The sequence below is a fragment of the Salminus brasiliensis genome, chromosome 19 (assembly GCF_030463535.1).
Source record: "Salminus brasiliensis chromosome 19, fSalBra1.hap2, whole genome shotgun sequence".
NCBI lineage: Eukaryota > Metazoa > Chordata > Actinopteri > Characiformes > Bryconidae > Salminus > Salminus brasiliensis.
The window spans coordinates 21721442-21747778 of record NC_132896.1 but is presented as its reverse complement, the minus strand read 5'-3'; the positions used below and the strand labels follow the sequence as shown (position 1 = coordinate 21747778).

General features: G+C 40.4%; 1 protein-coding gene across 8 annotated transcripts in view; it reads left to right on the top strand.

Moving 5' to 3' along the window:
- Positions 1-26337, top strand: part of diaph2 (diaphanous-related formin 2) — a 395960-nt gene that overhangs the window by 275240 nt on the left and 94383 nt on the right. The window lies entirely within an intron of this gene.

Below are 26337 nucleotides of genomic sequence, written 5' to 3'. Positions count from 1 at the left end.
GAATTTCGTCCACGCTCTGAGTGTCAGTATTGATTAGCCAAGTCTTGGGAGGATTTGGACCCGAGTGAGGGGAAATGGTAGACATACTGCAGCAGTGTCTGGGCTGGCCACTTCTCAGGAGCATCATAAAAGGTGTCTCGGCCTGAAGAGTGAACTCGATGGTGGCTTCTTGACGCAGTCTAACCTTAACTTTCATTAGAGGCACACTGGCTTGCCAGAATGTTGCCTTTGTTGTACTCCATATAGAGGTTTCCCAACTTTTTGTTTTGAGACTTGAGTGCTACAAGGACACTCACTGAAAGCGCTTTCAGATACAGCCACACTTGCCTTTTTGTGGATGGACATTGTCACCTAGCTAAAGGGGGGCATACGCTGCTTCACTCAGCCATGCCATGTGAAGCCGGTTAGATGAGATAGGGTGATTGAATTTGTGGAAGGGGTGCATGGGGGTAGTTGCTGCACTGAGCGGTTCACCATAGCAACAGCCTTTATAGTCTATTGGTTTATGAATTTGACCTGAACATGACCCTTTAACAGACAACCAAGAGAAAATAAAATGGGGCAAATGACAGTCAATGACTGTTCATGTGAAGGGGTGCTAATGTTTTGTTTTTGGTATATTTGCATGGTCACAGTCAGGTTGTTTGCCTGTAGACATTTTACCAAAACACTCTCCTCCAGGTGTCTCAGTCTGAACCGTTTCTGCTTTATCCATGTTTTCTTTTAAATGATCTAGAGCACAGCACTGTGTAATTTAATTTAGCCTGAAATCACGCTCCTCCTTGTCTTTTTCCCCCACTCTTCTGCTTCAGGGAAACCAACACAATGCGGTTGTGGAAAAACAGGTTTCATATGCAGAGCATTTGTTTCTTTTCAGTTTTTATGACAGCACAAACATCAGATTTAGAGTCCTGCCTAGAAGGTAGCACAAACGAATGAAGTAATATCCAGCAGATTTTATGAGATAAAGGCATTAGTTAAAAAAAGCCTGTGTTGGCTCAGCATGGTTTGTGTAAGCTGTATCTCCCTTGCTTATTTAGATATAATCTTCAAAATAACACTCATTTTATACTCTGAGTAGTGACATTTTGTTATATTAAAAATCTTACCAAATTTGTTAAATAACTTATTAGATTCATATACAGATATCAGAGCCAAAAGAACAAATATACATTTGTTATCTTTCAAAGCAATATACAGGTGAAACACCAGCCCTTTAAATAGAAGCAAAAGCAACAGCATGTCAACAGGAGCGGTGTGTGGGATGGTGCTGTACACACTTGTGATGGATAAGTGAACTATACTTCAGGGTATGACTGAAATACAGTTATGCTTTCCCCTTATTACTGTTTGGCGCTGCAGTATTCACTGTCATTCTTCTGTGTGTGTGGTTGAGATTACTTGTCATGTTAATAATTGTTATTTATACAAGAATTGTTCAAATTTCATGATTTATGATTATAACAGGAATGTATTACATGATAAATGAAAAATGCAGGAATTATCTATTTTATTACGTTAATTGTCAGGTGGCCTGAGATTTTGTCACTTCTCAACAGTGAGGATTTGTGGATGTTAAATTCATTCTTAATGTCACACAGATTTCTCTGTATGTTACAGAATTATCTACATCTCTGTTCAACTCTGGACAGTTGTAAAACACTAAAATGATCATGTTAATGCATGGTGCAGGCATACATGCTGGTATTATAGGTTTTATAACTCAGGATTAGTATAGTAGTCTATTTGTCTATTAGTAACTAATAGACAAATACACATTATAATAAGCAAAATGTAAAGGTAAAGGTGCACGTATTTGTCACTGTACAGTGTACACTGTACAGCGAAATGTGTCCTCCGCATTTAACCCATCTGGTAGTGAACACACACTCTCACACACACACATGTGTTAGGGGCAGTGAGTACACACACACACCCAGAGCGGTGGGCAGCCAACTCCAGTGCCCGGGGAGCAGAGAGGGTAAAGGGCCTTGCTCAAGGGCCCAACAGTGGCAGCTTGCCGAGCCCGGGAATCGAACCCACAACCCCAACCTCTGGTTATAAATTTAGATCTCAAAGAAATCTATTTGTACATACATATATAATAATGGTGATCAATCCAATAATTTTTGGAAGAGTTGGGTTCCTGGTTGTTAATTAAGTTAAATAAAACCTCAGAACTCATCCTCTTAACTGGTCATGCAGGCAAATCTGCAACATTTATTGATATCAGTGCTTTATTTTCCCCTCCATTACTATAATATATGCAAATGACTGAGTGGGGTGTTTGTTCAGCAGTTTAGTGATATCTATCAGATGTAATGGGGCCCACAAAGGCTTTTAGATTAACCCAGGGGCCCCAGGAGGACTGTAACTTAGTGCAGGGACTGTGCTGGTGATGTTGCTGAAAGGGATACATGGGGGTGGCCTGCCCGCCTGGGGAACGGACTTACAGGAAACTTAGAGAGTGGAGGGGTCGCACTGCATTCTGCAACCATGCTGAACTCTGATGTATGAGCAGGCGCTGCTGTGCTCTATGCTGTAATTCACAATACTGATATTTAGCTTAACCTTTCTGCTCTTCCGGGCTGTGTTACATGCATCCCCTACCTTTTTTTTTTTCTTTAATTGTATTCTTGCAGAGCAGTGGTTCACAAGCCTGCTTTAGTGCCTTTGCACAGCACAGGCAGCATGTATAAAAAGCAAGCTCTAAAGAAAAACTAATGTTATAACTAACTAATATTACTCTAAAAATGATCCGATTATGCTTTACTCTAATGTTTCTCTTATTCACAATCTTATAAATAGGCAATTCTCATAAAATCTATAGTTTTCCCCTCTTACATAAAAAGGACAATTGATATGAGAGAGGCTAGTTTCTGGAAAGGGTCCCAGAAGTGGTCTGCTTTGTGTTTCTCTTTAAAATCACCATTAAAACACTTCTTGTTTGGATCTGCAGAATTGAATGCATTGTAAGGCTGAAAATCTGCTTGCTTAGACGAAGCAGTGGCTGCTTCGGTTGATAGTACTATAGGAAATGTGTGATTTAGTGGTTTCCCTAACCCCAGGGTCAAGGAACACTCATTCTGCTGGCCTGCACACCCCTGAAACTCACTAATGGCCAGACACAGTGAAATATTGGGGGGGACCTGGAGGATTGGACTGTTGTTTTGTGTGAGTCGTCTGCTTTGCAACTGGCCAGAACTTGTAGAGCAGCGCACAGCAGGCCAGTGCACTCATGAACATTGCAGTACAACACAATACACTGCTGGCGAGTTTTAGCACCTGCTGAGGAAATGTGGTCTCTGTTGCTTCAGGCAGCATTGCTCGATGGCTTGAGACAAGTTGAAAAACACACTAGTACTGCACAAACATGCTATCTGTCAAACATAAGTCTCTGTTCATGAGTGTTTAGAAAGCTTTTTCTTCCAGCCGTGTGATCACCTTACTCAAAATGGTGGACCTGTGCTAAAAACCAAAATGCATATGTATAGAGTTGTAAAAATAAAATTGGCTGTGTACATGCCTCATCAGATGCACAAAAGAGGATATTTTATAGGCTGTGTGGAAATTCTACTCATCACGCTTATGCTTTCACTTAGTTTTAAGACTCTGCTAATTATGGAATTAGGTCACCTGGATGTTGTGGTGGCATTCTAATGCTCCTAATGTTTATATCAGCAAAGCTCTCTTTGCAAACATTGTCCTCATTGCTCTGGAAATTTGCTAGAAAATCATATGGAAAATTAATTCAAATTTGTTGCACATGCAAAGCCCCCAAGCCTTTCAATTAAACAGAAATGAAGCAAAGTAAATAAGAGAGAACTCAAGTGACTTGTGTGGCTCATATCTTTGGTTGCCAAGCTGTGTTCTGATGTCTATCCTGCCTGTTGTCCCTTTATTTTTTTTAATGGTGGTGGTGGTGGGGGATGGTGGGGGGTGGGGGGGTTGTGTCACTGCATTATGTCTACAGAGGAGCGGCATTGTTCAGGAACAATGGGCAACTTTAATTCACCATGTGTCACAGGAGACATTAAGATTTTAATTAACAAATTTTAATAGGTGCTGAGCTGTATAAACAATATCAGGCCCAAATAATCATTGTATTTCCAGTAATGTTCATCATAAAGAATGGAGAGAGGGGGGGAAAGAACAGAAAACAGACTTGGCGCTTGTGTCTGTGATTATGTTGCTGTCTCGCGGAGATTCATGTTTATTGGGAAATGGCATCCGAGCCATGTGTTTTGTGTGATATGATTTTGCATATGCTAATGCACTTGATTGCCTTGATGTGTGGCTTGGTGGAGGAGTGTCAGTACGAATGAGAACGAGGCTCAATGACTGCCTCTTCAAATCCCTGCTCTGAACCTCAGACAATTCAGTGCAGCCCCCTGCTCTTTTTGGAAAGGGAGGCAGCATTTGTAAGTTCATGATTGAACGTGTGTTTAATGCATCAGTTCAATTGATGTAGAATAATGCTGATTGTTTAAGGGCTGCTTTGGTTCCCTGTATTATGACTTGTTTCAGTAAATTGATTAAATTGACATTTGAGAATACCTTTTAAAAAAAACAAGCGGGTGCTGGAGCAATAAAAATGACCAGTAATGTTTATTCGCTTTGTGCTATTTTTAAAACCATAAATGAATTTATAGATTTCAGTCTCATCCAGATATCCTGGAGTATCAGAAAAAAACAATATCAACAGATTTTTTTTTTTGTATTTGTATTTTATTTAGATTACTTAACCTTTGTTAACAGTAAACATATATATTTACCTCTATATAGAGGTATAAACCAGTAAAAGAGAATCTGGTAACAGTGAATACTGATGTCATCATCTAGGTGGATTTCATAGCCATGTTTTTCAACAGTGGGGTTTTTCGAACAGTGATTACATACTTTCTTGAGATGTTTGTACTATTATACTAAAGCAGACATTCTAAACTGATTTTCTTAGTTTGGTAGCAACTTTTTAAACAAGTGTTTTAAACTGTGTGTGTGTGTGTGTGTGTGTATATATATATATATATATATATATATATATATATATATATGTATCCACTGAGAGGATAGTTTATAAAGTGGCTCTATTTATCCTGCTCCAGTAGCGGGCTGGCCAGTGTTGTGATTTTATTTCTCCTCTCATGTGTTCGTTCATCAGACTTCCTCACGTTACAGTCCCTACAGCTAGACCACACAGATCACATCGTTCTGCGCCCTGCTTTTTGCTCCAGTCATGCTTCAGTGTTTCACTGGTCCAAGCTGGAATCCCCAGAGATACATATCAATTCTGCTCTCAGCACAAATGAAAATGACACTTTTAGACGTAGTTTGCATAATTCACTAATCATGTTTCATAAATCATGTTTTTGTCATTGCTGTGTTTGAATTTCACTTGTATTTATTTATTTTTTTTGCTCCTTATTCGTGCTGTGATGGCCAGATGTAGAAATGTCTCAGTGTGAGATATCATTGTGTGTGAACTCCCTGGAAATTCCACAATCAGTGTCTCGTTAGGAAGGTAAAAAGTGGGACTGATTTGGCAGGTCCATTAATTTAGAGTGGAGGACTGACATAGGCAGTAAGGCTGAGGCTGACAAGCACACTGCCCATGGGCTGGTAAAAGGCCTTCAACTGACTTTTTTCTCTCTCTCTTTCTCTCTCTCTCTCTCTCTGTCTCCCCCCTCTTCACTGTGTGTGTCTCCCCCTCACTCGTTCTCTCTCGTCTCTTCGATCCTGTGATCAGCCCTCATGCTCTTCTAATCTGTCATATTTGTAATCATCTCTAGAGAACGTAGCTGTGAGATTTTGGAACCGTTGCTGTTTTGAATAGGTGCTGTTTTACCTCCTCTCTGCTGTGTGAAGTGTGTCTGTGCCCACTGGCCATTCTGCACATTCTGACAGTCACTCTGCGACACGCTTGCCCTGTGCTCAAGAGATACATATTTTGAAGGCACACAAAAATGACAGCACACTAACCTGTACTTTCTCTTACTTTCTGAATTGCACATTTTTTTCGTGTGTTTTTTGTGACTTATGTAATCCCACTACACAGACTGCTCAAATCGATTACATGCTCTGTAATCTGTTCAGAGCTATCCTGTGTTTGTCATATTTGTCCTGGTAATCGTATCACTGCCGCATCTTGTGTCTGTTCGAATGCAGGGCTGGCATTTTATGAGAAAAGTTTTACCCAAAACAATTAAACTTACAGTGCAGTATATTGCATCTCCAGCTAGTAAGCATTAAACTTAATTTTCAAAAGGTAATGGTACTGTGTAGAATCAGAGAGCACCGGATCACACCAAGCTGGTGTCTCCATTTTTCACTTTACGCTTGAATATGAATCTGGCAGATGTTCTATACATTATATCAGATTTTCACGATAAGTGAACTAATAGAAGATGACAGGGATTAAAATCTTTTACATTGACCTCCATTACAAATTCAGAAGATTTTTATCGTCTCCTGTAAGGTTGCCAAAAGAAGCAAGGTTTTTGCGCGGCAGTGGTGATGTATTTAATTTCCAGTGACAACAGCCATGAAAGTTATCCATGTTTCAGCATGCTTTCAGATTTTCCCATATGTATTCCCCATCATGTCCATACTGTTTGTTTGTTACAGTTTCTGTTTTTGAGAGACTTGATTTTAGTTTTTCAAACTAAACAGCAATTGTTGTGGCACACAGAGAGCAAAGAGGTTTAAGACAATGGCAACTTTCCAAACCTCTGACTTGCACCCACAACCCTGTCACCAATAAGCCAGTGATCTAACAACTGAGCTACCACTGCTTACAAACTCATGATGTTCCCTCGACCATACCTTACGTTTGGGATGACATTTCCATGGTAATGTGCCTTTTTTATGCCAGATGTAGCTCTGGGTGTTCTTTCTAAGTCCATAGACAGCCTGCTTGTTCAAGGTTTTACGGACTGTAGACTCATGAACACAGACTGTACCAATGACGTCTTCAAAAATTTGGCTCTCACTCAGGGTTGTTTTACCTCATTAATAAGTGTCCATTGTGCTCTTGGGGTCATTTTAACTGGACACCCACTTCTTGACATAGTAGCCACAGCTCCAAATTGTCTCCATTTGTAGATTGTGAGTCTTAGTGTAGACTGGTGAATTAACAAAGTCTTGGAAATCACTTTGTAACCCTTTATGTAACATTTTTTTGATCATAGATTATCTGAAAGCACTTTTTTGCAAGGCATGGCTCAGATAGGCATATCAAAAAAGGTTTGAGTGTTTTTTTTTTTTTATCTGTCAAAGTACCTCTAGTCCACACCTCCCAACTTATTTTCTTAAAAAGAATCTAGGTATGCCAACACTTGACTCCAATTAGTTATTTTTTGAGATCATTAACTCAAGGGTTCAAAAACTTTATCCACTAGCACTATAGAGTTTATGGTTGTTTTCAATGAAAACATGAATGATCAGAATTTTGTTTGTGTTATTATTTTTTACATTATATTAGTCAATATGCTTGACTAGAATGAGGATCAGATCTAATGCAGAAAACCCTAACATTCCAAAGGGTTCACATACTTTTTCTTGCCACTGTATATTATTTGTGCATTGGCACATTCTGATTGTGACTGGCAAAATTCTCATTATCTGTACTTGCAACAGATATTTTGACATTTAGAAACTTAATGAACATATGCGTCCCCAATGTGGTACTACAGATGCGAAAACACGATGCTGGGATGTGAAGTCGCTTGTCCTTGGCCTTATCTCTGAGTGCCGGGTGCTTTAACCTTCACTTTATTCCACCCCCCCCACCCCAAAAGACTTGGACTTAAAACTGCTTATTAGACGTGGCGCTATGGCGTTCATTTGTCATGGGCCCATGTGTTTGATGCAAAGCCCTGAGCGCTTGTTGCGGCACACTAATCCCGTCGTCGACACCAGCTCGTTCTCCCACGCCTTCCTGCAGCTCTGCCGTCATGGCTCATGATTTCACTTTCATTTGATGTTTTAATGGAAAGCATGGACTCCTCTGAATTGCACTATTGTCGGTAAATTACATTAGCAAGTGCAAATGGATGAGTGTGCAAAGGGGGGGGGCATCAGTGGTATTTTCTTCAGAAAGGATGTGCATGTTTTTGTGTTTGCATTTTGTTGTTTTTTTTTTTTTTGTTTTTGTTTTTTGGCGTGACCCAGCACTCAAATATTGGAGCTCTGAATTGAACATTGTTGTATAGGGGCCATTGTGTTGGTGTAAGGAGTGTGGACAGATAGGCACATCTCTGCTATTTGGCACATTTTACAGGCAGGAAGGGCAATAAGCAGCTACATTGCCTTGCAAAAGTATTCGGCCCCCTTGAACCTTTTGCTACATTTCAGGCTTCAAACATAAAGATATGAAATTTAATTTTTTTGTGAAGAATCAACAACAAGTGAGACACAATCGTGAAGTGGAACGAAATTTATTGGATATTTTAAACTTTTTTTAGAAATAAAAAACTGAAAAGGGGTGTGCAATATTATTCTGCCCCTTTACTTTCAGTGCAGCAAACTCACTCTAGAAGTTCAGTGAGGATGATCCCATGTTGACCTAAATGACTGATGATGACAAATAGAATCCACCTGTGTTTAATCAAGTCTCCGTATAAATGCACCTGCTCTGTGATAGTCTTAGAGTTCTGTTTAAAGCGCAGAGAGCATCATGAAGACCAAGGAACACACCAGGCAGGTCCGAGAGACTGTTGTGGAGAAGTTTAAAGCCGGATTTGGATACAAAAAGATTTCCCAAGCTTTAAACATCTCAAGGAGTACTGTGCAAGCGATCATATTGAAAAGGAAAGAGTATCAGACCACTGCAAATCTACCAAGACCCGGCCGTCCCTCTAAACTTTCAGCTCAAACAAGGAGAAGACTGATCAGAGATGCAGCCAAGAGACCCATGATCACTCTGGATGAACTACAGCTGAGGTGGGAGACTCAAGAATGGTAAGAAGAAAGCCATTTCTCAAAGATATCCATTAAAAGTCTCATTTAAAGTTTGCCACAAGCCACCTGGGAGACAAACCAAACATGTGGAAGAAGGTGCTCTGGTCAGATGAAACCAAAATTTGGCCACTTTTTGGCCACAATGCAAAGCGTTATGTTTGGCGTAAAAGCAACACAGCTCACACCATCCCCACTGTCAAACATGGTGGTGGCAGCATCATGATTTGGGCCTGCTTTTCTTCAGCAGGGACAGGGAAGATGGTTAAAATTGATGGGAAGATGGGTGGAGCCAAATACAGGACCATTCTGGAAGAAAACCTGTTGGAGTCCGCAAAAGAACTGAGACTGGGACGGAGATTTATCTTCCAACAAGACAATGATCCAAAACATTAAGCAAAATCTACAATGGAATGGTTCACAAATAAACGTATCCAGGTGTTAGAATGGCCAAGTCAAAGTCCAGACCTGAATCCAATCAAGAATCTGTGGAAAGAGCTGAAAACTGCTGTTCACAAACGCTCTCCATCCAACCTCACTGAGCTCGAGCTGTTTTGCAAGGAAGAATGGGCAAAACTGATAGACATGCCCCAAGCGACTTGCAGCTGTAATCGCAGCAAAAGATGGTGCTACAAAGTATTAACGCAAGGGGGCCGAATAATATTGCACACCCCACTTTTCAGTTTTTTATTTATTTAAAAAGTTTAAAATATCCAATAAATTTCATTCCACTTCGCGATTGTGTCCCACTTGTTCCACCCATTTTTTTCTTCACAAAAAATTACAATTTCATATCTTTATGTTTGAAGCCTGAAATGTGGCAAAAGGTTGAAAAGTTCAAAGTTCCGAATACTTTTGCAAGGCACTGTAATTGCACTGCTGATGCCTTCATGAGTTGTTAAATGGAACAAGGGATTGTGTATGACATTTGACTTGTTGGGCTGCACTGCACATTGGGAACAGTTTGTGTAAAAGTTTGTGTAATTAGTAAAGTTGCTTTCACACCAAATCAGAGCCTGCCTGGAATGTAATGTAATTTTTTGTTATTATTATTGCAGATTATTGCTCTCCAGAGTGCTCAATGCATCTCTGTCTGCCTCCCAGCCCATCCATGTATGTACTCAGACATGCCATTAACCGGATATATTGACTTCACTTACCTCTTATGAACCAATTAGCATGTCCATTATGCAAATAAAGCTCACTAATTATCGCTTGCGTGCAAATTAATTGTGATGTATAATGTCAGCATTGGACCACACTAGCTGGGAGTCCAGCCCAGACGTCTGCTCTTAAAGCTCAGTGAACATGAGGCACAGTGTTTCGTCAGCGGTGCTGCTATTCCTGGCCACGTCCTTAGATGAGGATCAGCAAACTTGGCACACATTAGCAAAGTGAGTTGCAAAACACGCCCTAATTAAAATGAATTTCGGATCGTCAGGAACACTAACAGTTACAAACTGCAATCTGATGTTAATCAGCCGGGGTTTCTTCATTAATTGACAAAATTAGCCTCATCAATCATGCCGAGGAGGGAGCTGAGCTGCTTAGAGCTGCTGTATCCTGTCTTTGCAGGCCTCTGCAGGATGAGCAGCATGGTGCCACCCGAGGAGAATGCTCCCAATCCTCACATACGCAAATACACACTTTTCAGAAGTTCCAGGAGATCTCTGAAAGTGGACTTTTTTTTTTTTTTTAGGAACAACAATTTTGAAACCATATAGATGTTTCACTGCATATTCTGATAAGTGGAAAACAAAAACATATTATATGTTTTTATCTATTTATTGGCTGTTTACACCCAAGAATGTGTGAAGGTTTTTTTTTTTCTTTGGCCTCATTAGGGGGAGAAAAAAAGGAAAGACTGAGAATTGCCCTTGGTGAAAATTGGAAGCAAGATAAGGAACACACAGAGACCTCCCTTTGCGTTAGTAAACTTGTTTGTATATTTTTCAGACAGCCTAAAATTATTTAGCTTGCTATTTTTAGTTTAGGCCCTGTAGATTTACTAAGACGCAAAAACACTGCTTTAAGTTCTGCTTTAAGCGATTCTATGGACCATTAGAAAAATAATCAGTGCTGTATGCTAGTGCTTTTATGTGGTTATTATTAGCTGCTTATTTGACGTATATCAGGAAGAGTAAACAGGCATATGCTTTTTGCTAGCCTCGATCTGTAGACAGAAGTACTGCATTTCAGAAAATAGAATGTTTTGAATGTTGCGTTCTTGACTGTAGTGTTTTAGGGCCTTTTTAACATTTATGTTTATAAATATGTGTGTTTTTAAGCAAACTCTATTTTAATTCGTTCAGTTTTTTGTTTTTTTTGGTAGCACAGTTTAGGATGTCTAGAATAACCAATAATAGGTATGCGTATAGAAATGTTGCTGTGTAACATATTTATTAGCTGTTTCATTGTTCTGTGTTTTCACATTAACAGTCACAACTAAGCTTAGCTAATGCAATAGGTTTAAAGTCATGAAAAATAGTCTAATCTATTACTGCCTTAGCACATCAAGGTTTGTGCAACCAGCCCTTGTTAATGATGGTGAGATCTAAGTGTCCAGTGTGAATTCTCCAAGAAATATTTTGTGCTGTGTTTAGTGTGTGTAACCACCCCCCCCCTCCCCCAATCATTCCGTGACTACTCATCCTTAGGATGCATAATGGAATTGATATTGATATTGTCAAAGAAAAGTCTTAAAATTTAATTTCACAGAAAATTCCTGGCTAAATTGCCTAACACAGAAACCACACCTGTTTGAAACAGCTGATTTTATATTATTTATATTTTAAAAAGGCAAGTGTTTCCATAATTGTAGCCATTGTCCTGCAGCCATAGCTGCTGTCCCTCTGCTGCTCTCTGCTGCTCTGACAGGCACCTTAACTACTGTAGATGATCACTTATCACTTAGCTATCGCTCCCTGTGCTCTAACGAGACAAAGAATTGATGCTACCTACAGCGTTATAGCTCCATTTGTATGTTCATGTTGTATATTGGCTTTAGCGTGTGTGAAGATGAGCATGCAAATGTGTACCACTTTAACAGCATTGCATTAATGGCTTCGCATTAGTGCAAATTTGATCTTCTCTGGTTGCTAAAGGGATGAATATACGTCAAAACAAGAGTGTAATCCCCTTACATATTCAACCTCTCCTTGATAACAGCATTGTAATTATAGCCATAGGACTTGTGGGCAGTGTTTGGAGACTTCCCCATATGCATGGTTCCATTAGCGACAGTTATGTGTGGTGGTGTTTTAGCGCTTGCTGGGCTGCACAGCCGGCCGTCCTCCGTTGGCACAGCTGCACAGGCCTAATCCCTGTCATCTAACCATCAGTGGAAAGACAGGGATGCCGCAGCTGCCGGAACCAAGCCTGTCCTCGGATTGACTCTTGCTGATGAAGACTTAGGGTTGATCTCCTGGATTTCTGAATCTGTTCCTGGCCAAAGCAGAGGTAACAGGCTGGTGATCTTGGAGCCTGTCCGATTTCAGTAGGATATAAAAAGTGAAAAGAGAAGCATGTTACACCTGTGATCTGTTACAAATTGCCTCTTGTCTTCTCCGATGTGCAAAAGCTCTGTCTCTCTCATTCTCTCCCTCTTTCTGTCTCCCCTATCTCTCTCATATGCACATGCTCTGTTCCCATTTCTTTCTTTATTTTTTTTAAATAATGCAGTACAAAAGTAGCTCTTTTGTACCATATTAAAGATTAATTAAATGAAAGAAAGCACTGCACCCGTGTCTCAGGTGGCTGTGCTGTTAGCCTGTGCTTGCATCATGCTGGAGTGGCTGCTAGCACTCAGCCCAGCCCCTCCAACCTCCTTGTGCAACAGAAACACACACGGGGTCTGCATTCTCAAACTAAGCCTAAAAAAGGACAGATGAGTCAAAATTAAGAGTTCCTCCCAATCATCTGCCGTCTGATATCTGTGTCTCACCTATCTGTGTGTGTGTGTGTGTGTGTGTGTATGTGTGTGTGTTCGTGCGCGCCTGTCACACACAGGGTAAGGGAGAATTGCCACAAGGCAGTCCAAAAAATGATAGCCGTGAATGAGGCATTTTCCAATGTAGTGATTAAAATGATGGAGGACAGGGGAGATTTCATTCATCTTAGAGCAAGGTGATGGGGGACAGTGCTGTGTGTGTGTGTGGTGCAGATCTGGAGCGAGCTGTGAAATGGGACTGGCATGTGGAGCAAGAGAACGAGAGAAAGAAAGAGGGCGCTGCCTGCAGGGCATGATGATCTTTTGACTGTGTCAGGAATGGACAGCAAACTTTTCCGGCCCTTTTCCCAGAGACCCTGGCTGACCTTCTACGCTGCAGCGGCCTTGACTTGCCTCTCTCTTTTCTACCTGTTCACGAATAATTACTATGTCTTTTGTGTCCGCTGGTCTTGCGGAAAAAGCCTGAACTTTAATCATTTTAATTGTGTCCCATGCTGAAAGCTTTCTCTATAATTACTTGTGTGCTACAGTGCCAGGGTGGGGAGAGGACTGTGTATGTATTTGTGAATGTGTCTGTGTCCATGACATGGGCATCAGCCCCTGTCCCCCCATTATGCTGGAGTTTCTTTATTATTGTTCTTGAGTCATCTCAAGTCACTCAGGAAATCTCTGTTCCCGACAGCAGTCAGGTCTCTCTTTGATTTAATTAAAAAGTGAGAAGGAGAAGATAACTGCCATGCCTGTCCCTTTAGACACACAGTAGTGTGGGTTATGCTCGGCCAGAGATGTGGTTTTGGGTCTTTTAATAAGCCTTCTACATCTGTGGTTCTCAACCTAGCATCACAAGATATTGGAAGGTGGTCCAATATGTTGGTTGTCTAAATAGAATTAAAAAACCTAACATGCCTAGGGGTTAGTAAGTGGTTCTTGGTTTAAATAAACTTTCATTTACTGATTCAGAACTAGTCCTAATATTTAATAGACAGATTATTGTTCTTGTGAACACTTCAGAGTCAAACAAGATGCTGTTTTATCAAAGCTTTCAGGTACGCAGTGCATCTTTTTTCTAATTTTACCCCCAAACTGCCACTACTCCACATCACCCTTCCACAAGTGAAATGGGAAGAAGGTAGAGGTAGTGTGTTACATGAGAAATGTAAAAATAAAGGTAACTGTAGTGTGTGTTACATGAGAAATGGGAAGACAGTTTCTGTAGTGATTTTCCAGAACATTGTAATGGCTCAAAAAGATTGAAAAGCATGCTTCTACACATCCATAGAGAATCATGTTCATTGACTAACAAGACCAGCATGCCATATTGCCTCCTTTGGCTGTGTAGAGGCTCATCTGGACAGTAGATTGTTTGTAAAACCTCTCCAGATTGAGGGTTTCACTCGTCACTCAGTTTCAATTAACGACAGCACATTTCTCCTCTCCATGTCTGCTCACACATCCCACTGACTAATCTCTTTAATTCTTGCCATCCGCTTAACCATAGGACATATCATCCGTCTCGCCTCAGAGGTCTCCCATGCATTGATTTCTGCCCTAATCACCCTTATATTCTGGCAATTAACCTCCAGTCATGACCTATAATCTCTGAAGCCCAAACCTTCAGCACCCACTTATTTGTTGCTCGTTAACACAGCCTGCTAGCCATCATCACTTAAAAAAATGCATTTTTAATGAAGTTGTGTGTGCTTAGGTGGTCTTATGAATGCTTACATCCTCATTGCAAATTAGTGATGTAGGGTGTAATTACCCTACTCTAGCCATCACCAGATTTTTAGGAACATCTGGATCTAATGACATTTCACTGCGGGATTAGCTTTAGTGGACTCATTGGTTCTCATCACATGTGAGCATTAAATGCCTGTCAACATCTGGACACTGGTGTCTATCAAGTGCTTATTTTTATTAGGAAATGCCAAGTTGCTATTTAAAGTGTAAAATTCCTGTAATGCCTTTAATGGTCAGAAGGGATGAGTTCCCTTAAAGAATTTCCAAGATTCCTTAATTGCTAATATGGCTATTTATTACACAATACAGTGCTTTGCATTGTGCTCCATACTGTGAATTGTCCAGCAATCATGCACTGAGGTTTGTACTGTGTTGTAAGTTCATATCATGCTGTATTGTATGTGCTGCTATATCTATGTCCTGCATGGTGCAATCAAAGGAAAATAAGAAATAAATCAGGAATGACAGTAATCGCATTAGATCATGAACATTCAGCTTGTAATGGAATCTGTGGAGGGTACGCTTCTGTTAGTAATCTCTAGTCTGCTGCGGCCTCAACCACCACTGTGTTGTAATTGGCCCACATGTTGCTCTGTCAGACTCTATTTACCTCTGACACACTAGTGAGACATTTGTTATTGTTCTTTTGTGTCGTTTCTCACACTCAAAATTACATTAGCTTGCATCTGTTTCAACCTTGTTCATTCTGGTGATTCACCAAGGTTGAATCCAAAGGACTGCAGCATCCATATCACCAGCTGGACCCACCACGGTGCCTGTTATTTAGCCAAGCAGTTTGGTGTGCTTGTGTGCGGAGTGCAATGCGCTTTGATAGCAGGCTTGCACATTTCTTGTGAGATGTTTTCATAGTTCATAGTTACTGATCCTTGAGGAGAGTTTAATCTGAACATAATATCTCCTTGTCTCATATTAGCATCTAGTGTATCTACATCACTATGTAAGACAGGGTTTTGGTTTTTCCTTCTGTAAGTATTTTGGATGCATTTATTGTTTCACGTTTAAGGGTATGACACAAACGCTCCCATGTAGTACAAAGCCTTTATCTAATTCCTTGTTAATACATCTATTTTGAGAGGTTTATGAAAGCATATTTTAATTCATAAGCATCGCTTCAAAAGAAAAGTCTAATTGGAAATACGCAACAAAACATACAATGGCATTATGCTACGTTTAGTTTTAATACACTTTGCCATTCATAACCATTAAAAGAGATCACAAGAAGAAGCTTGTCAGTATCCAGTTAAACTTAGATTTACTTTAAAGGATCGGCTCAGAGATTTTCTCTAATAACCATCTCTGTCACTTACCCAGGTTTTTTATTGAGATCGAGAAGTAGTGCAAAGATGAGGACGTTTTTCCCTTCTGATTCTTCAGTCATTCATATTGGCTAAGTCTTAAATTGGGTTATTACCTCTTTCCTAAACCTCTGAGAGAGAGAGAGAGAGAGAGAGAGAGAGAGAGAGAGAGAGAGAGAGAGAGAGAGGTAAGGAGGGAGGTATTCCCACAGGAATTCTTCTGTCTGTTGCTGTGCTGCCAGAGGTTCAGCTGGCATTCTCATGGGACGCCCAACAACACTTTCATTCTCCAAAATCACTACATGAAATACTGAAGCAATTAGTACTGTGGCTCTGCTTTGCCAGCTGATGATAGAAGACACAATGGTAAGTGTTAGAATTTGCATAAGAATATGAAATGCAAAGAACAGAACCACCAGGAAAGTTCCTGGCCAGCTTTATTGTACAGCATTTTAAATTGTGGATGGTAGCTGCGCATTCTCAAGAAGAGTTTTGGAATTGGTTATGTTGAACACGATTGCACACATAAAAGCACACATAAAAGACATTTTTGATCATTGTGTGCACTATTATGCACTGTGTATATTTATAGGTGTCTGTAAGTCAAGTGCATAAATCACAACAGGTGGAAATATACTAGACAAGGGCAGTGGAGTGCTGCCTCAGCTAGTGAAATGTCTGCCAAATGTTTATTTAAAGCATTAACTGGAAAATAATGGAAATGTGTTGTCTTTTGTTTTAGCATGGTTGTATTTTTGACTCAAGTCAAGATGGGTTCAAAGCTCTGCACGCCTGTTTGTAGTTTGTTGGAGACAGCTGAGAGAATGTCATGCAGCAATACTCTGGTATGTTTAGACTTTGAATATTTTATCCTTGCATAATTCTTAGTTTGTACTTGTTTTTTCCCTGATCCAAGCAGCCTGTTTTGCTAAGTTACTCTCAGTGGTGAAGAGAATGTTAGAATAAGCTAATTCTGCATTTCCTTTATAATGACTGATTTTTCCCTGAATCAGGACACTTTTCTATCCCCATGTTTGCCAGCCACAGTCAGGAGGATGCATGTGATGTAGACAATTAAACACATAATGACAATTATCTAAAGAGTGAGCCTTTTTCCTCAATGCATATCCTCCCTTTTCCTCCCTTATTCTCCTATTATAACTTTAATAGGCGGGATGAATGAATTGTTTGGCATTCACAAGGAGCTTACTGGAGAGATGGATTTCTAGCATGTGATCGGTTTGGCTCTGTGTGTGTATGTATGTGTGTATGTGGTGCTGGAGTGGGCAGTGGGGCAGAAAGCCTTATCACCACTCTCCCAACGGAAATGTGTCCGCCAGGCTGGCGTGGGATTAACAGCCTGGCCACGTTACCCCCAGAGAAGAGGAAAAAATGGACAGAATTGCCATGTAAACAGCCTGTTATCCTGTTATAGCATCAAATGAAGAAGAGAAAGCAGAGGAGGAGAGAAATTATAGACATAAAATAAAATAAAACCCAGTAGAAGCATGGCTAGCTCTGGAATGGCCAACCAGTAGGCCTTTATCTTCGTTAATATGCTCATCACATTGTTGTACCCACATTGTCTACAACGCAGTTCTTCACAGTGTTATTTAACCAAGCCGCCAGTGAACCTATATATTTCTTCTAAGCTTTATATACAGTATCTCACAAAAGTAAGTACACCCCTTACATTTCTGCAAATATTTTAATATATCTTTTAATGGGACACACTATAGAAATGAAACTTCAAGTTTCAAGTCAAGTTTATTTGTATAGCGCTTTTTACAACTGTTGTCGTCACAAAGCAGCTTTACATAATTAGTAATTAATAAAAGACAGAGATAAAGAAGAAATAACGTAAGACATGATGGATCAAAGACCCCTAGTGAGCAAGCCAACGGCGACAGTGGCAAGGAAAAACTCCCTCAGAGATGGAGAAAGAAACCTTGGGAGGAACCAAGACTCACAAGGGGGACCCATCCTGCTCTGGTCAGAACTATTTAAACATTAATGATAAAAATTACCACCAACTGAGTACACCTCACAGTAAACATGTCCAATTTGTGCCCAATTGTGACGTTGCCCCTCCCTGGTGTCATGTGACCTTGTTAGAGTTACAAGGTTCCAGGTGTGAATGGGGAGCAGTGGTATAATTCTCTCATATTGGATACTCTCTGAGGATGTGAGAAATAGAATTGTTGCTCTTCACAAAGATGGCCTAGGCTATAAGGAGATTGCTAACACCCTGAAACTGATTACGGTGGCCAAGGTCGTACAGTGAATTTCCAGGGTCGACTAAAGAAGTTAAGACCAGATGTTCTGCGTCATATCCAGAGGTTGGCTTCAAAAAAGAGCCAGTCATTGCTCAGAGCACACGCCGCACACTGCATCTCTGCAACTCTGTCTGCATAGCCATTGTTTTAGAAGGGAGCCTCTTCTGAAGCTGATAATCGAAAAGCTAAAAAGAGGTAATCATGAAAGTAAGTGGGTTAATGCACTCAGGCTTCGAACGGCGCCAGTTAACATTAATGAGAAGACCTGCCAATGCTGGGAGATCCCTCGTTGCGCAAATGAGTGTCACCAAGTGCATGAGATAACTGGCGCCAAATGGAAATGGAGTTTGCATGAAAGCCATTTCCCCCCGCTTGCCGCTCTCGCTCTCTCTCTCGCTCTCTCTCTCTCTCTCTCTCTCTCTCTCTCTCTCTCTCTCTCTCTCTCTCTCTCGCTCGCTCTCTCTCTCGCTCGCTCTCTCTCTCTCTCGCTCTCTCTCGCTCTCTCTCTCTCTTTCTCTCTCTCTCTCTCTCTCTCTCTCTCTCCCCCCTCCACATGCAGAAGGTGATTTCCTTTAGATGAACACAGCTTACACACTGGTGGCATCTGTAGCAGATAATTTGCGTCCACGCTGCTCAGCCTATGTCCACAGCGCACATCGATGCTGCAGTCAGTACGTATAATCGGTTGCCTTTATTTCTTCCCAACAATGGATCAATGTCCGCTCGCAGTCTGCAGATGGAGAGCTTCAGGTTTCATATCTCGCCGCTTCTCTTCTTTTGAAAGTTCGGCATTCATGCCATGATCGCGGAGGCTTCGGGTAGTTATATAAATAAATCGAGTGAAAGTCCTGGTCTTTGTGGACTATCATTTTCGATCCTTTGGAAGTGCTTGAAGTAGCTCTCTGAGACGTGTGCTCGGAGAATAGATTTGAGAGCTCTTTTCTGCAGGTTGAAGACAGGACTTTTCAAATGTCTGTTTACCGGCATCAGGCTTGCAAGTGAGCACTGCACGGCTCCCCCGCTCTCCTCCAGGATGCGTGATGATATATTTATGGATTTCTCTCACTTTTCCCCGGCCTTAATCAAAGTGCAGACATTGAACATGTCAAAGTATTGTTGAACCCTTGCACCACTAAAAAGCCGCCCCATCAGAGGGAGGTTTTAGCTGGGCCACGGCACTCACGGCTCTGACTGAGAGTAATTGGAGTGGATTGGCCAGATAAGGCACGGAGTACATGTCTGCACGAAGAGATCTTTCTTTCTTCAAGTTCTCTTCAGATTTCTTTTTTTTTTTTTAAGCAATTTTTATGTTTTGAGCTTGAACACTGTGAGTGAATTGGAAGTTTGCATCAAATCTTTAGCGTAAAACAATGAGATGCATATTGGAATTCGGTTTTGTATCGTTGATGCCTGTAGACATGTAGAAGACTACAGTTATGTTTGGTTTAGTAGTGATTTATCTGTTTGTGGTGTTATTCTCTGCTCTGTGGGTGGCTGCTATGGTTGGGAGGAAAGCTACGTTTAGCTGCTGCATTGATTTTCTAAAAGGTTGCGCAGTGGGAGGTAGCTGGCCTGTCAACTTAGTCTCATGCTGCATGCATTGCAAAAGCCAAGCTAATTGTGCATCCCAGACATCCAGCCCGCTGAAAAGGACGGTGTATGCAAACACAACAGTCAAGTGTGTCCAACAAGTTATGCCTCTATCATAATTATAATTATTTTTTGCAACAAAAGGGGCACTATTTTTTCCCTGCCTATCCTGTTTAAGAGGAGTTACGTGTGTGTGTGTGTGTGTGTGTGTGTGTGTGCGTGAACTGTTTGGTATGTGAAAGCCTTTTTTTTTTATATTGAAAACAGCTGTCAGATGCATGATGCAGTTGCAATCCACATTTCCATTTGTTCTCCTACTTCTCTCTGGGATGTACAGTGTTTTGAAAATGGATATCAGCCGCTGTAGCGACAGAGAAGAAATGTGGGGGAGTGGGGTGGGGACTGAAAAAAATTGAGTGACAGTGAGATAGAAGGATTGACAGATTGATATACTTAGCCTGACAGATGGTTCTACATGAATTTGCTGGTGAAACAATGTTTAAATAGGGGGGAGGAGAGGGTGGGAAAAGGAGGGGAGAAGAAGGGGCATGCAGGTAGAAGCTGGAGAGAAGCAGAGGGGAACGGTAGCAAGCAAGACACTTTGATTTTCACAAGCCAGAGCACAAACACACATTGCTTGGGGCAATTCATCAACTGTCAGCACTCCTTCCCTCCTCCTCCCACTCTATAGGAGGCATCTTCTCGGGGGTTGGAGTGGATCTATCTGGGCCAGAAACGCTTTGCCTTACCCTCTCCTCCCCTCACTTCAACTCTAAACACAACAGGCAAGGCAAACACTAACTTTCACCAGCCTCAGCCAGACTAGGAATAGCCAGGTGGTTATCACAACATATCACAGTCTTTCTACTTGAATATATATATATATAAAAAAGTGAAGCATTTATGATGGGTAAGAAAAAGCAATGCTGTGACTATGATCATCATATTTGTGCTTACTGTAATAACGAATGCTTTACATTCTTGATATAGTTATGTAGTCACATATGTTTCATGTCACAAAGAAAAAAAGTCTTAAAGTACTAGAAGGGACTGCCTTGGTCAGAATGATGTTCCTGATTTATCCAAGAGCTGTTAGATGTGTAGCTAAAGTGACCCTGTTGATGTATAGTTCTCCCAACACTAGACAGAAAAAGTCCAGGCTTCAGTTGAACTAAGCTTAAAAGTTAGCCACTTAGGCAAGGATTCCTGCTTTGTCAAACAGGCCTCTAGATTGGCCTTGGTTAGTTTTACAAACCCAGGGAACCATTTTTTTTTATAACTTCCTCAATAGATAGGGTTGCAGCTGGAATGACATTACAACTTCTTTTTTTTTCTCCTTTTTGCCATCGGAATACTTTAGTACAGATTAGCCTATGGGAGATGTGGTTACTGTGTGACGTGTATTATTTGGATTAGTCTTGGTAATTGTTATTTTAGGGCCTAATTCCAATACACAAAAAAATAAAAGTTATAAAGTAACATTGCAAGATTAGCATTGCTTTTGGTAATTTACCTCGATCAACCCAAAATGCACTTACTGATAGCGTTCCACAATTTCTTTGTATCTGCCACAGGGGTATTTGTACGATGGGAAACTGTTTGCGTGAGTGTAGGAAGCCGTTGCATTGGAACGCCCCAAACCCCCCCCCACACAGGTTTGGAGAAGTCTAGGTTTTGACATCTTCCCTGTTATGTCACAAACAAACATCCTGTGAGTGCCAGATTCCTGCCACCCATTAGACATTAATGATTCACAAATCCACTTTGCCTTCAGGATATGCATCTCATTCCCCCTGTCAATTAGTTTTGCTGCAATATCACTGCTTTAGACTAGAGACCTACATCCCTGATAAAGCTCTTCAGCCTCGCTGGAGAAATTCAGGGAGATCATTTTATCTTAGAGTTGATTGCCAGATAATTATCAGTTAATTATTTAGAGCCTTAAATTAATTTGCTAAAAATAGTCTCTGTTCCTTCTTGTCTCCACTGGAGATGGTTTCATTATTTCAGCATGTTCTCCTCCCCCGGTTTTGACATGGAATCCATGCTAGATGTATGACCGTGTACCGTAAATATGATTTTCATTTGTATCATGTCTGCACTTAATCTAATCAGAGTTCAGAGCATGACAAATGCTCCATCAGAAGCAGACATATGCTTTCTGAGCTTCATTTTTTCTTGTGTTTGTGCACAGTATAAAGTGCTGTATTAGAAATGGCGTGACACCACTTTTTCTTGTCCTGTACAAATGCAGAAATATTAGATATCGACCAATACTGATACAGATCTGATATGTGATATTTTTGATAAACTGGAGCATTTTTTAAACTGCAGCCCTTTTTGTTTGTTCTTTCTTTAATGTTACAATATGGCTGGTCGGTATCACTTTGTGACACATTTTGGCAGTTTCACAGTACATATGCAGTACTTATTTATTTATTTGTCTATTTTTGAGTACATGGATCATAAAACACTAATGGTGTAAAAGCGATATTACGATACGTAAGAAACTCAGACCTTAAAACAAATTTTAAATGGCATAAAGAAAACCACACTATGTTCCAAAAACAAACATAATTCCTTTTCCAGCTTCTCTTTATTGCTTAAAATTAGGACTGATATATGTAAATAAGCTATGTTTTTATAATAAGCTATTTTTGTTTTCCATTAACATGCAGAATCAAAATCACTTTACTTCATGATTTTATAATTTCATCGTACTATTTAACATTGCAGTCTTGTGTACACGATAACAGCCAGTCAAAACCAACATGTTAATGGAGTAATACATGTTAAGTTATGACACATGTTTGTTGAACATCAAAATAGAATGGAAGTCTATTTCTAATCCGAGCTATGGATTCTATAACAAAAGCAGAAGAGGGATTTTGGGTGGCATTGAAGCCCTCTAAGCATTGACCTTCAAAACAGAAAATCACAGGTTTGCTCTCCAGTGATGCCACGACAGTCTGTGCCCAGGAGTCCAAGAGAGCGTAAGTGGCCTCATTCTCAGTGCAGTGCGTGTTCTAAACATGTTCAGCAATTATGGTAGCACAGACCTGTAAAGGAACAGTTGGCGGACTTCTTGTGACTAGGGAAAGCACATTAAAATCTTTTAATTGTGACAAAGACAGCAGGATAATCTGGCTAACCTAAAACGTAGCATCTAAGAAAATTTTAGTGTCTATTTCTGGCAGTGTATGTTTGTCATGATGCTCAATCCAAACAAATCAATATGATTTCATATGTGAGTTGATCAGTTGAGTCTGTGTGAGATCATTCATGTTTGTAAACTGATTCATGAATCTGTAACAGCACGTTTGCAAGTGTTGTAGTGTCCCATTTAATGGAAACTGTGAAACTGTCTGTAAAATTCCTTAATGGATGAGCAGATTCATAACTCATAACAGAAAATCTGCAGGTGTGCTTTATAAATTTGGTCCAATGTGAACTAGATGTTGGATCTATAGTTTTCTGCTGATATTGGCCCAATACAATATTCTGTCTATACTAATATACCAACTTTGCTATGTATTTTCATAACTGTTGACAAACATTAAAATGCTTACATTCACAAGCCATTTATTGTACAAGCTAAATGTATGTGTATTTTTAAGTGTGTTGTACTCTCAATTTAATTACAGAATACGAAATAACCTAGATAAAGGTACCTCTGTAAGGAGATATCTTCTCTCTGGACAGTTCATTAAGCTGAACTTCCTCTGAACAAAGAAATGTGCTAATGGGATTCATTGGTTTAAAGAATCGAAAATGATCTCTCAAGCTTGCAGTACTGGTTTGACCCGCTGCTAGGCCGAGCCTGGGATAACGATAATGCTATTGAATGGAGTTGTTGCTTGTCACAGCATTCTACTAGACCTACACCAGGATCAATACTCCACAGTTCTTACATGCAGGTCTACTCCTCCCTCTACCTTCTTTTTCTCTCTGTATTTCTTTTAGTCTGAAAACTTTTTAGCACTCTTTGACCGGCTATAAACTTTGAACAAGTTGGCAACCTGATCAAATTAGCTGATCTTTAAAAGCTTCAAAAAGCTGAGGGCATGTCCTCATTAGAATAATACCCATGGTAGAAAAATAAGAGCAATAGTTCATTTAGCAACACATGTGCTTGGTATTGATGCAGTTTGTTTAGCATTTAAGTGCTTAGCCTGGCTCTTTCATTTATATATATATATATATATATATATATATATATATATAGTGCAACAAAAAAGCATATTCTCTATTGACATCTAAAATGTTTAGTTTGTCTGAAAGGCAGACTTTAAAGCAAGCTCGTCAGATGCATGTTAAACTATAAACCACCTTCCCAAAGGGCATTGCATCCTGAACCCAGATGACTTTTAAGGATGATAAATCATTGTGATTTCCCATTACAACACTGCCTGAAAACCCAAATAGATAAACTGGTGTTCCCTTATAACATCTGTATGCCACAATCTTCTGTTGTTCTTTTCCTTTCTGTTGCTGTGTACTCCTCCATATAGTTAGCGCCTTTCATCTCTCTGAGCCAGTTGCCGTATGCCACCATGGTTTTCAATTAAAATGAAAAACCCTGCAATTGTTCTCATTTCAGCAGCTGTAAGATACAATCACTGGATCCATTTGTGTAATTTGTTTAATCACAGTGCAGTTTGTTAGCTGTGATAAACTTAATTGCTATCAGGTGAAGGCATGCTGTGCAAGGAGTGTGAGAGAGACATACAGTATACCTATGGAGCTGCTTAAAAATTGATGCAGGCATTATGGTATTAACTGCAGCACAGCACATGAATATTTATCCTTATGTGTTCTTATTCATAGTGTACATTGTCTGTGTCTGTTACACACCTCATATATATATATATATATATATATATATATATATATATATATATATATATATATATATATATATATGCCAATCACACCGCCTTTTCAGCATACCAAATTATACATAACTCCTTGGACACATATTTTTGTCTCCCTCAGTCGCGGATGTATCTACTGGAAATGGATAGACACTTAAGACATTATTGAGTGATTTGATGCAGTCTCAGTACAGTAAGCACATAGTGTGGGCATGAGCTGGTTGTTCTGAAATTGAGCTAAATGTGTGTGTTGATGCACCACTGACATCAGATGAGCTGACGGCAAGATGACCTTTACTGAAGCATCCTCCGACACGCTCAAGAGATTGTAAACACCCTTCTTTGTCGTGCTATTGCCAGTGAGACATTCCACCAGGTCTTTAAAAAGCAAGGCTTTTCTGTGACTCTCTGTTTTCATGACAGTAGCAGCATCATTTTTTTGTTCAGCTGTAGCCAAAGGGTGCTCAAAACAATGCACTGTTGAATTGTTTGAGATGTGTATTGTCAATTAAGTGGGTCCTTAACATGATGTTTTGCTGTTCCAGGCTGACTTTCAATGCTTGCTTGCTTGTTTGGGCGGCTCTCAGTTGAGTTTCTGCTTTGCAGCCTCTGGGCACTGGGGAAGAGAGGCTATGGGAAGCGCATGGCGCTGCGATCTTCCTTTATGCATAAATATTTCATTTGCAGGGTTGCAGAATAAATTGACAGTGAAATTGACTCTGAATCCGGCTTTTAATTTTTCAAATGAAGAGGAGACTAGCGTAGCTCGCTGATGTGATGGAGCTTGTGGTGTGACAAGGGGTCGCAACCTCATGCCTGGAGGATGGTGGAGGAATTCACTTATCTGCCATTTTGCCGTTACCGTCGACACATCACAGTGCAGACGAGGCTGAAGGCCCGGGCTTTAATTATTAGCCTGTATACAGAGGTGAAATGGCACCTCCAGCAGTGTGGGCTACAACAGAGCTGTGGAAGTCAGCATGCTGTGGAAGACCAACGTTGACATAACACAGCTGATCTGCATGCAACACTCACTCGCAGCTGTCAGCTTCACTCACTGATAAGAGACCTGTGAGAATCACATGCCTGTTGAAGGCCACAGCACAAAAAAACCTCATTGCTATGTAATTGTTGTTCTATGTGGGTTCTTGTGTGTTCTCACTCAGAAGGGCTCATGAATTTGTGAGTTTTAAGATTGATCACAGATGCCTTTGCCCAAAATATTCAGTTTAAAGAGATACACAGCTCAAAAAAGCCCTCCTGCCTTCATGCTGTACTTACAAAAGGCCAGAAGGCTGCATGTACCGCATGTGCTTTGCCATTTTTTTTTTTTAATGCCAGACCACCAATGCCTCTTTTTCATTTCAGTCTCCCAGGAACTAATCAATGTGCAGCCTGTTCTTGTCCCAGTCCAATTCAGAACGTGTGAATCAGCACAAATGTGTATCCATTCTTTTCCTTTTCATGTGCTCAAATGGCTCACCATGCTACAAAATGAGTAATTGGAGTCTTAGCCCTCATCAACTTCATTGCTGCACTCACGTGCCCATTCTTCTGTTTCTTGCATTGATTTCAGCCATCGCTTTTTATAATTAATGTTCAAATCATCGCATACTAGGCTTAAATTTCAGTCAATA